Source organism: Ornithorhynchus anatinus, chromosome X1 (assembly GCF_004115215.2).
Source record: "Ornithorhynchus anatinus isolate Pmale09 chromosome X1, mOrnAna1.pri.v4, whole genome shotgun sequence".
Lineage (NCBI taxonomy): Eukaryota > Metazoa > Chordata > Mammalia > Monotremata > Ornithorhynchidae > Ornithorhynchus > Ornithorhynchus anatinus.
Window position 1 is genome coordinate 72,829,704 of NC_041749.1, and position 12,685 is coordinate 72,842,388.

The window sequence follows — 12,685 nt, forward strand, 5'->3', positions numbered from 1 at the left end:
ACTGCAAAGAGAATAGACCCCTTTTTCACCCAGTCCTATATTCCCTGTTCCAGTTATTTCTGAGCAGGGATTGTACCAACCCAAGCACTAGTCCCATGCTCTGCGCACAGTAAACATTCAACAAATACTATTGACTCATTGATTGAAGAGAAAGAATGAATCCCCAAGAAGTAGCCCATGTATTCCTACCCATAATGCACTTTCCATGTGCATATCTTATTGATCCAGAAGGATAGTATCATTGTGTCTGAGCAATATGTACCTAAATGGCAAAATTTCAGAAACAATTTACTGTATTGCCCCAGTGTGCAAGAGATTCTCTTCACTCTCTGGCCACGAGTTTTGAGAATTCTCAGATTCTTTCACCAGTTCTATCTCTGTCTGCCAATCCGTGGCTGTAAATATCTATCAAGGATTTGTTCTGGGTCCTTTTCTCACTTTATACTCATTTCTTTGGGGAGCTCATCCTCTCCCATGGTTTCAACTAACACTTCTCTGCAGGTCATTATTATTATTACTATTATTATTAATAATAATAATAATGTTGGTATTTGTTAAGCGCTTACTATGTGCCGAGCACTGTTCTAAGCGCTGGGGTAGACATAGGGGAATCAGGTTGTCCCACGTGGGGCTCACAGTCTTAATCCCCATTTTACAGATGAGGGAACTGAGGCACAGAGAAGTTAAGTGACTTGCCCACAGTCACACAGCCGACAAGTGGCAGAGCTGGGATTCGAACTCATGAGCCCTGACTCCAAAGCCCGTGCTCTTTCCACTGAGCCACGCTGCTTTCTTAAGCACTTACAATGTGTCTAATACTGTTATAAACACGAGGGTAGGTACAAGTTAATAAGATTGAACACAGTCCCTGCCCCACAGGGGCTCAAAGTGCAAGTAGGAGGGATATCACATATTGAATTCCCATTTTGTAGAAATTTTCCTATTTTATAGAGGACATTGAGACACACAGAAGTTAAGTGGCTTGCCCAAGATCACACAGCAGGCAAGTGGTAGAGTCAGGATTAGAACCCAGGTCCTCTGATGCCTACGCCTGTGCTCTTTCCACTAGTCCATGCTGCTTCTCTAGGCCAGGCAATAACTCCCAAATCCAGCTTACTTTCTCCCACCTCTCTCTTTTGTAATTTTGCATTTTCCTCTGACTCCAGGATATCTCTACATTGATGTTCCCACCAGCACTTCAAATTCAGTGTGTCCAAAACTGAACTTATCATCTTCCCTCCCAGATTTTCTTCATCTGACCTTCAAAACCTTAGCATTGTCCTTGACTGCTTCCTCTCTTCCACCCCTCACTTTCAGTTTATCAGCAAATCCTGTCAGGCATTCCTCCATAATATTTCCAAAATCTACCTCTTCTTCTCTTTCCAAACAACTACCACACTAGTCCACTCACTTGTATATCCTTCACTGACAACTTCATCAACCTTCTCACTGACTACCATGCCTCCAGACTCTCCCCTCACCATTCCATACTTCACTCAGATATCCAGATATCTGTTCTATAATTTTATTCTGCACACTTCTCCCCACTCCTCAAAAGCCTCAAATGGTTGTCATTCCTCTTCACATTGAGCAGAAACATCTGACCATCAGCATTAAAGCAGGCACTCAGCTTTCTTCTCCCACTGCATGCCAGCTTATGATTCATTTCTCAGCAGATGATCTACTCCCTACCTAGTTTTCATTTCTCCTGTTGCTACCTCGTCTTGCTCACACAAGAGGTCTCTCCCTAAATCCTGTCAGTTCAACCTACATAATATTGCTAAAATCTGCCCTTTCTTCTCCTTCCAAACTGTTACCACTTTAATTCAAGCACTTAATCTATTTTACCTTGATTACTGTATCAGCTTCCTTGCTGACTTCCTTACCTCCTCTCTTTCCCAACTCCAGTCCATACTTCATTCTGCTGCCCTGACCATTTTCCCACAAAGAAGCAGCGTATCTCAGTTGAAAGAGCACGGGCTTGGGAATCAGAGGTCATGGGTTCGAATCCCAGCTCTGTCACTTGTCAACTGACTGTGGACAAGTCACTTAACTTCTCTGTGCCTTAGTTACCTCATCTGTAAAATGGGGATTAAGACTGTGAGCCTCACATAGGACAACCTGATTACCCTGAATCTACCCCAGCGCTTAGAACAGTGCTCTGCACATAGTAAGCGCTTAACAAATACCAACATTATCATTATTATTATTACAAAAACCTTCAGTCCATATTTTGCCACTCCTCAAGAAACTCCAGTGGTTGCCCATCCAGCTTCACATCAAATAGGAACTCCTTACCATCAGCTTTAAGCCACTCAGTCACTTTGCCCCTCTTAAGTCACCTCACTACTTTTTATTTCAACCTAACCCACATACCTAGCTCCTGTAATGCCAACCTACTCATTGTATGTACCTGAATCTCATCTGTCTCACTGACGGACTCTCGCCCATGTCCTGTTTCTGGCCTGGAATGCTCTCCCTCTTCATATCCAACAGACAGCTACTCTCCCCCTCTGCAAAGCCTTATTGAAGGCGTATCTCCTCTAAAAGGCTTTCCCTGACTAATCCCTCTTTTCCTTTCCTTCCATTCCCTTCTGTATTGCCCTGACTTGCTCCCTTTATTAATCACCCCTCCCAGTCTCACAGCACTTATGTACATATTCACAATTTATTTATTTATTTATTTATTTATTTATTTATTTATTTATTTATTTATTTGTTTGTTTGTTTGTTTATTTATTCATTTATTTATTTATATTAATGTCTGCCTCCCCATCTAGACTGTAAGCTCACTATGGGCAGGGAATATGTCTGCTATATTGTTATATTGTCCTCTCCCAAGCACTTAATACAGTGATGTGTACACAGTAAGTGCTCAACCAATATGATTGATTGATTGATTGATTGATTGATTGATCATGTCTTTGATCCTACCTGGAACTCCCCCCACCCTCAGATTTGACAGATCATGGTTCTCTTCCATCTACAAAGGGTTTTTGAAATCATATCTCCCCTAGGAGGAATCTTCCGTGCTTATATTCCCTCCACTGCCTCTTCAGCACTTCTACACCACCTAAGTAGTGGTGTACTCACAGTCTCCTGTGGCACTTTTGTTCATATCTTATATACCTTATTTTTAACTCAAGTATTTATTCCCTTTTCTGTCTTCCTCCTATCTATAATTGATATTAGTGTCTGTGTACCCCGTTATTTTGTAAGCACCTCAAGGGTAGGGATCGTCTGCTGTTATGCTCTCCTAAGTGCATAATACAGTTCTCTGCGCAAGATTGGTGCTCAATAAGTATGATTGATTAATTGAGTGAAGGACACTGTCAGTGTCAATCAATCAATGGTATTTACTGAGTGCTTACTATGTACAGAGCACTATACTAACCACTTGGACTGTACAATACAATAGAATTAGCAGTCCCGTTCCCTGCTCTTAATGAGCATCTTTGAACCAAAGACAAAACCACCTAGGTGTCCTGCCAGGAGTGGTGCTGTAATAAAATAATAGTAATAGCTAATTATTATGGCATTTGTTAAGCACTTGTTATGTTCCAAGCACTATTCTAAGAACTGGGGTCAAAACAAGATTATAAGTTTGGATGCAGTCCCTGTTCCACATGGGACTCACATTCTAGAGAAGCAGCATGGCGAAGCAGATAGACCCCAGGCCTGGGAGTCAGAAGGTCATAGCTTCTACTTCAGCTCTGCCACATGTCTTCCGTGTGACCTTGAGCAAGTTAGTTTACTTCTCTTTGCCTCAGTTACCTCATCTGTAAAATGTGGATTGAGACTGTGAGCCCCATGTGGGCCATGGACTGTGTCCCACCTGATCTGCTTGTATCCACCCCAGCATTTAGTACAGTGCTTGGCACATAGTAAGCACTTAGCAAATACCATTATTATTAGTTAGGAGGGACTAGGATTTAATCCTTGTTTTACAGATGAGGAAATTAAAGCCCAAAGAAGTGAAGTGACATGTCCAACCTCATACAGCAGACAAGTGGCACAGCATAGGTGAGTTCCCAGGTCTTCCATCTCCCAGGTCCATGCTCTCTCCACTAGGATACACTGCTTCTCTGTAATGACACTAATGTCAGAATTACCGGGAGTACAGCCCACCTCTCAATGCCCTGCCCAATTTTACCCACAAATAGTGCTTCGTACTGTGTGTAATCACATATAGTAGGGCCCTTGTGCTGTGCGCCCGGTAGGATGCCTTCTTCCCCTCTCATTCGAATCTGGGGAGTTGTTGCTCCAGGGATTTAATACTCTGGGGCTCAATATGTTTATTGTGAAGTCTTATGAAAGAGGAAAACGTGACGCAAAACCCTTTAAAATTTGCATGCTGAGCATAGCTAAAACTGAAACAACACAAACTGAAATTAAGTTTTATTTCTACTAGCTAAGGCCCATGAAACATTTATGGGATCTTAAAGTAGGTTGCCTCTAAGTTACCTACCCGTTTTGCTGATTTTTCCCTTCCTCTTTCATTACCTCACCATTTTTTTATCCACTTTTCTTCTGCCTTTCTCACTTTTCTTTCACACTTTATTTCCCTTCTGACCCCCACCCTTGGCCAGTCTAGGCTTTTGGTCTTGCTCAACCTTAATGGCTGAAGTGGAGCACACGTTTTTGAAACATGTGCATAAGTGGCCTGCTGGAAACATTTCTACTCCCTTTGCTACCTGAAGTACACACCTACACTAGAACATGTCCTCAGCTGAATAAATGCTTTTCCCATTGGCATTGCTTGGCTTTTTACTCTATTTTTAGTTCTGTAAATCCCGTTGCATCACTAATGGAAATAAGTGGCATGGTTCAATCTAAAATGCCTGCTGCTAGGTGTGTGTTGCTGTAACAATGTGAAAGTTGATTTTCATAAAAAAAGGTCCCATTTGTGAAGGGTGTTTGTGTGTGTGCACGTGTGTGTGTGTGTGTGTATGTGTTTAAAACCTTGCATATTTACTCCCCTAAACAGCAGCTAGTCGTTCTTTTTGCCTGGATTCAAAAAGTCATATGCATGATGGCAGATTATGATGTTGATAATGGTATTTCTTAAGGGTTTACTATGGGTCAAGCACTGTACTAAACACTGGGATAGATACAAGATAATCAGGTTGAACATAGTTCCCATCCCTCATGGAGCGCAAAGTCTAAGGGGAAAGAGAACAGGAATTGATTATGGTAGATAAATCCAATTCAATCCCAAATTTGGAATAAGAGAGTATGGTGATGTTTGAGGATTATGGAATTCATTTTAAGAAAGCTGACTCTGTGAATATTTCCACCTTTGAAATAAATGACAAAGCCTAAAAACATAATGCCAAAGGAAAGGAAAACAGCCGAAGTTAGAAGGAAGGAAAGAGAGGCTGAGGAAAGATTTTCAGGAGGAAGATAAATCCATAGAATGGAAGACCCTAGCATCCACTTCTATCTCCATCTCCCTAAGCATGGTTGGTTCTGTAGAATGGATTAAGAAGAAGAGCAGAAAGAGAAAATGCTTTTCCTGGGATTAGCAACACCCTAAAATCAAGTCCCAAGATATGTATCTTGGGAAATCCAGGCAAGGTCTTTCCTCCTAGCAACATTGCCTGCACATCTGTCTCTTACAGAGAATTCTATATGAATAATTTAGCTTGTTTTGCAAGGAAAATGCTAATTTTCCCCCCTAAACCATGCCCTCTTTTGGACGTTTACATCTGAGTCACCCTTTTGGGAGGATATCAGAATACTGATGAATCAAAAGTTTGGCACAGAGACTTCTGTCTACCCCCAAACATATAACTTATTCCATATTTCAGAGACCCAGTGTGGATCTCAGATGAGAACTTGGCCCATTATTTGGAATGCAGTGCATATTAAAAACATATACTAAACATATAAACTCTCAGACAACTGCATTGCAGAGCACAGCAAATACTATTATTTAAAATGTAGGCCAGAGGTTGAGAAAGTAGTAACTTCTTGGAAACTGTTGTAATGCCACTGGGGGAACATTAGTGATTTGATTCACATCAGATAGACTCTGAAAGGTACTACTAGAGTGCTTCATTTGGTTGGCTAATCATTTTTACTATCAACTGTGTATTCGTTTTTAAGGAGGAAATGAGTTGCTAAACATACATGCATTATATAGTATATCTTCCAGTTTCTGTTTTCTGTTCTCAAAGCAGAAAATAACTGCCTCCAGATTTTTGCATCAGGGCTTTGAGATCTCTCCCACGGAAGACACTAGGTAAATAGGACGTTTTCTGTTGTAAATTGAATTAAAATTGAGCTACACCACTCTGCTGTACTTTCTCTGCTCACTGCCTCTCCTAAACAAACTTAATGTTCACTTCCTGTTTACTTCTTTACTTAATCTGCTCCTTCCACATTTGGTACGCTGAGCCAGATTCTATCCCTTGTATAAGTCTGAATAGATAGAGGTACTTTTGTGGACTTACATGGAGAGAGAGAATGCATGTCTCCTTGTTGCACAAGGACAATAAGCAAGGCTCTCGTACAGGTCCAGCAAAGGCTGTTCAAACAGAGCAATTGTTGGTATGGTGGCCAGCCCACCCCCTGGCACTTCTGCAGTTGAGGCATCCACTGCCACTTAGGAAATAATTCTCAGCTTGAACCAGGTGAATGCCTACTTCAAACCCAGCATAAGGAAAGTAATGAAGGAAGGTGGCTTCCTCCTACTCTAGGGATTCCTTGTACCTAAGAAGATAAGAAATAAGCACATAAGCAATATCATGTTATTTATTCATTTATCATGGCATTTGTTAAGTGCAAACTATGTGTAAAACACTGTTCTAAGCTTTGGGGTAGATTCAAGTTAATCAGGTTGAACTCAGTCCCTGTCCTACATGGAGCATGCAGTTTAAGTAGGAGGGAAAATAGGTACTGAATCCCGATTTTATATTTGAGGAAACTGGGGCACACAGAGTGAAGTGACATGCCCAAAGTCACACAGAAGACAAGTGATAGAGCCAGGATTACAACCGAGGTCCACTGACTCCCAGGCCTGTGCTTTTTCCACTAGGCTATGTTGCCACTCAGGTCTGTCTAGCCCAGTGTTCTTCCTCTGACCCCAAAGGACACATGGAGAGACACTGTAATAGGCTGCCCTACCTCTAAACACATTTTGGTTGTCATAACCATCAGGATGTACAACCAGAAGAGCACCATCACACTGTTTTTTCAAGTATCCTCTTGTCAAGGCAGAAGCTGCACGGACCATTGATTTGTTTCAGTAATATTCTTAGGTTCTAAGCCTGGACCTAACAATGGACCTAATAACTCATAAACTAAAGCTACTTTTAGAGGGAAGAAATTGATCACAAACCCCTCACAGCTCTTTGAGTTTATAACATAACAAAGATTCGTACAAATATGAGATCAGATATGCAGATCTAAGTAACTTGTACAAACCAGTGGTGGGATGCCAAAGCTGAAGCGATTCAGGGATGTGCTGACTTAGGATTGTGATGTATCACAAAAGAAGATTTACAGTTCCCAACACACTACCTGAGGTGTTTACTACCTGAAGAAGATGCTTCTGCTCTGTTGAGAAACTGCCAGCTCAACTGGCTACAGCTATCATCAAATGTCATTGAGATAATCATCCAGGAATTTTCTAGGCTACTGACTGTGCCCTTGAGGCACATGCACACTGACTGTAAGCTCCCTGTGGTCAAGGATCATGTCTACCAACTCTGTTTTTTTCTTAATGGTATTTGTTAAGCACTTACTATGTGTCAAACACTGTTCTAATTGCTGGGGTACATACAAGCTTCTCAGGTTGGACACAGACCCTGTCCTAAATGGGACTCACAGTCTAAATTGGAGAGAAGAAAATGTAAACTCCATTTTACAGATGAGGTAGCTGAAATTCAGAGAAGTTACTTGACCAAGGTCTGTCAGTCTCCCAGAATATACTGGCATGGTGAGCAGAACTGGAATTAGAACCCAGGTCCTCTGACTCCAAGGTCCACGCTCTTTCTTCTATGCCATACTGCTTCTCTGTTGTATTGTGCTCTCCCAAGCACTAGGTGGAATGTTCTGCACACCGTAAAGGCTCAACAAATACCACTGATTGACACAGATGATTAAGAATTGGTGCTCAGAGGCGGGACAACACTAGAACTGGCAATATAAAGCAATATACCTGAGGAAAAAACCAAGGTTATCCACTAGGCTACATCTGAGAAATTCTACACACAATTAAATATTTAGTCAGTAACATGAACCCAATTCAGTCATTGAATTCTGCTCCTAAGCCAAAAACATAATTAAAAAGCCAGTATATTTTGGGAGGTTATCAAACATAATTTGTGAATAAGGGGTCTCAAGCTCCATACTAAGTTGAAGGTCTGTAAAGCTTTGTGATATCCAACATCCAAAATGGGCTATGAAAGTGGGTACCTGATAATCAGTCAACCAATGGTATTTTTTGAGCACTTACTGTATGCAGAGCACTGTACTAAGCGCTTGGGAGAGTATAATACAACAGAGTTGATAAACATCTTCCCTGTCCACAAGACTCTTACAGTAGTTTATCATCTAAAGGACAGATGATAAATCCAGCTTCTTGAACAGTTACATCAATATCATCTGGAAACCACACTCACTGTCAAATAGCAGGACAAGATTACCAAAACAAGATCCTTGAACACAGTTCACCAGCATTCAGGTAATGCTCACACTCATATCCATAAAGCAGTTTAGTGAGAAACAGCGTGGCCTAGTGTAGAGTACAAGCCTGGGAGTCAGAAGGACCTGGATTTTTATCCTAGCTCCACCACTTCTCTGACCTTGGGCAAGTCATTTAACTTCTCTGCACATCAGTTACCTCATCTGGAAAATGGGAATTATTACTATGAGCCCAGTGAGGGGCATGAACTGTGTCTGACCTGATGCTGCATCTGCTTCTTCCCTAACTTCCTGGTTTCCTTTCTCTCCCCACTCCAATCCATAATTCACTCTGCTGCACAAATCATTTATCAACAAAAATGTTCAGTTTGTGTCTCCCCACTCCTCAAAAACCTCCAATGACTGCCCATCTACCTCTTCATCAAACAGAAACTCCTTACTATTAGCTTTAAAACACTCAATCAACTCAACCCACCCTACCTCACCTCACTAATCTCCTACTACAGCCCAGTCTGCACACTCCACTCCTCCAGTACTAGTTTACTCACCATACCCCGATCTCATCTATTTCACCGTCTACCCCTTTCCCATGCCCTCTGCCTAGCCTGGAACTCCCTTCCCCGCCATGTATATCAGATCACCACTCTCTCCACCTTCAAAGCTTTTTTAAGGTCACATCTTCTCCAAGAGGCCTTCCCCATTTAAGCTCTCTTTTCTCTGGCTTGTTCTCCCTTCTGTATTGTCTATGCACCTCAATCTGTGACCTTTGGATACTAGATATTCTTCCCACCCCCTAACCCCACAGTACTTATGTATATATCTTTAAAAGATATAGTATAAATTATTTATTCATATTAATGTCTACCTCCCTCTCTAGACTGTAAACTCATTATGGGCAGGGAATATGTCTGCTAATTCTGTTGTATTTTACTCTCCCAAGCACTTAGTACAGTGCTCTGCACATAGTAAATGCTCAGTAAATATGATTGATTGATTGATAAGCTTGTATCTAGCCCAGCACTTAGTACAGTGACTGACACATTGTAAGCACTTAACAAATACCATTAAAAAAAAAATCCACTCAGATTCACTGGACATGTAAGGAGAAGGGCTGAAAGCAGGACACCCAAGCAGCTGCTAAATATTGAACTAAATGGGGCACACATAAGCAGAGAGGGCAGAACAAATGTTTGTAAGACTTAGTGAAATATAGTGTCAACCAATATGATATAGCCAGAGACTATTAGGATACCACCACAGCAGACAGTCCAACATACCAAGCAGAAATCAGGAGAAAGGTTGCAATTCTTGAGCAGAAGCATTGGGAATAACAGGATACCAAGATAGAGGGTAAAAAACAGTGATAGGCTATGCAAGTGGCAAATGCATCAGAGCAGCAGTGAACTATCTTTACATCTGTACAATATGAAATGAGTTATTGGCCACATCCTCAAACATGGATAAGCTCTCACTACATGCAGGTCAATTAATTTATCTAAGTCCATCTTGAGCCTTCTAGCTTCTCTCACTTAACTCACGTTTTCCTTTATGGATCTCTCATTGATAATTTCATCCAAACCCTTCTTGAACCTGTTGATATTTTCTGCCTGTACAACTTCCTGTGCTAACAAATGCCATATGCTTGCCACCCACTGTGTAAAGTGTTTCCTTTTGTTTGTCTCATGTCTATCTCCTTCTAGCTTCAGTGGGTGCCTTCGAGTTCTTGTATTGTGGGATTTGGTGTAGAACAATTTCAAGTGAATCTTGTCTACACCCTAAAAACTTCACATGGAAGATTAGATCTCACTATGCTTTGCTTTTCAAAGGAGCTGTTAGGCTCCAGCAAATCTTAAAAGGCACTCTCTACTTTCAAAGTCTCTCTTCCTGCCTGTGTTAGCATATAGCAAAATTCTTGTTTTAACCTGGAGGAAACTGCACTCCTGTTCAGTTCAAGGCAAGTCTTCCAAGCATATAAGCCATGTTCTCTAGTTGTTATCACCCCTGAGGTATTGAAAGCTTTGGAACATATTCTAGGCTCATATTCCAAAGAACTTTAGCTTCAGTCTGTGATACACGCTGCAGCTGAAAATAGTATCACCATCCCTGCTTGTCCTTCATCAGCCAAGATGAATTATTTGTTCCAGAGGGAGGGCTTCTATTTTGCTATCAGGAATGCATAAATGTCTCCTATTTGTACATTCTTGGCATCTTTCCTTGTTATCAGACTCTTAACTTCTGTGTTTCAAAGCTCTACAATAAGGTATTTTTGATGAGAAATATTAAAAACTTCCATAAGACCTTGAATTCTCTCTTGTTAGAAAAGCAAGCTGAAATGCTTTCTATCTCTGTCTCATACTCTCCTTTCTGAGCCACGTTGTGAACTGACTCTAAAATCATTTCAACAGCTTTTGAAAAAAAAAAAGATTTGTCAGGGTAAGAGGGGATATGTCTACCTCTAGCATTACTCAGATTATATAAATTGAGAGATACAATGATACATATGCATATATATAATGATTCTTAGTATGAAAAACATGACTATATATGAGAAGATACTGCCAATATTGTTATTTTCCCTGTTGCAGATGTGGCTAAAGATGTTACATTTTCCATATTTTTTTTGTAAATAGAGAATTTTTAAACAAATATTATGTAAAGAGCCCACATTTATATATTTGGAAGATGCTTTTGAATGTTGCTCTGCGGTCATCTAGGGATTTTTAACACTGGAGTCTCTGTTTACTTAATTTGGTCCACATAAGTAACATATTTTGTTCACAGTTACATAGCACTTTTTAATTAAAATTCTAATGCGCTCAAGCTGCGGTTGATGCAGTTTCTACATCAATTTAGACAATGAAAACACATTTCTGGCATGGTTTAAATTAAATGAAAATTTCCAGTTTTTCATAAACATTTACAGTAGTTATAGATGCATATTTGAAAGGTTTGGGATTTTGGTTTTTAATTAGAAACAAATGTACTTTATGATTCCATTAGCATGAAAAAGCCCTTTTTTATTCCAATTATTTACTGTGGGGTTTTGATACAGGAACTTCCAGGTGCATTAACAGAGGAGAAAAGAATGGTTAATAGATAAATAATAACATTTAAAAGATACTTAATGATATATCTTTTGAAGTGTTATTCCTGTAGACAATATAGAGACTCACACCTAAGAAATGAAGAAGTTATAGCCTTCATTATTAGCAGGTGAGTCACCACAGTAGAATCAATCAATCAGTCAACGATATTTATTAAGCACTATCTCCAGGCCTTTGACCAGCAGGACTGCTATCTGGCTGCTATAACCTGGCTAGTGGATGATTTTGAGAGGTCACCAATGACCTCCTTCTTGCCAAAACCAATGGCTCCTACTCTATCCTAATCCTCCTCTACATCTCAGCTGTCTCTGTCACTGTTGACCATCACCTTCTCCTCAACACATTATACAACCTTGTTTTATGGATACCATCCTCTCCTGATTGTCCTCATCTCTCTGGCTGTTCATTCTCAGTCTCTTTCGTGGGCTCCTCCTCCCCCTCCCATTCCCTAACTGTAGGGGTTCCTCAAGGTAAGTTCTTGGTCCCCTTCTGTTCTCCATTTATACTCACTCCCTTGGTGAACTCATTCGCTCCCACGGTTTCAACTATCATCTCTCCGCAGATGAAACTCAAATCTACATCTCCTCCCCTGTTCTCTCTCCCGCCCTCCAGGCTTGTACCTCCTCCTGCCTTCAGGACATCTCCACCAGGATGTCCACCCACCACCTAAAACTCAACATGTCCAAGACTGAGCTCCTTATCTTCCCTCCCAAACCCTCTCCCTGACTTTCCCATCACTGTGGATGACACTACCATCCTTCCTGTCTCATAAACCCGAAACCTTGGTGCAATCCTTGACTCTGCTTTCTCATTCACTCCGCACATCCAATCTGTCACCAAAACCTGCTGCTCTCACCTTCACAACATCGCCAAGATCTGCCCTTTCCTCTCCATCCAAACTGCTACCTTGCTGGTACAATCTCTCATAATAT

General features: G+C 40.9%; 1 long non-coding RNA gene across 1 annotated transcript in view; it reads left to right on the forward strand.

Annotated features, from left to right (window-relative positions):
• LOC120638070 overlaps nucleotides 1–12,685 on the forward strand; it is a 154,201-nt gene that overhangs the window by 69,315 nt on the left and 72,201 nt on the right. The gene's annotated exons all lie outside the window — the stretch shown is intronic.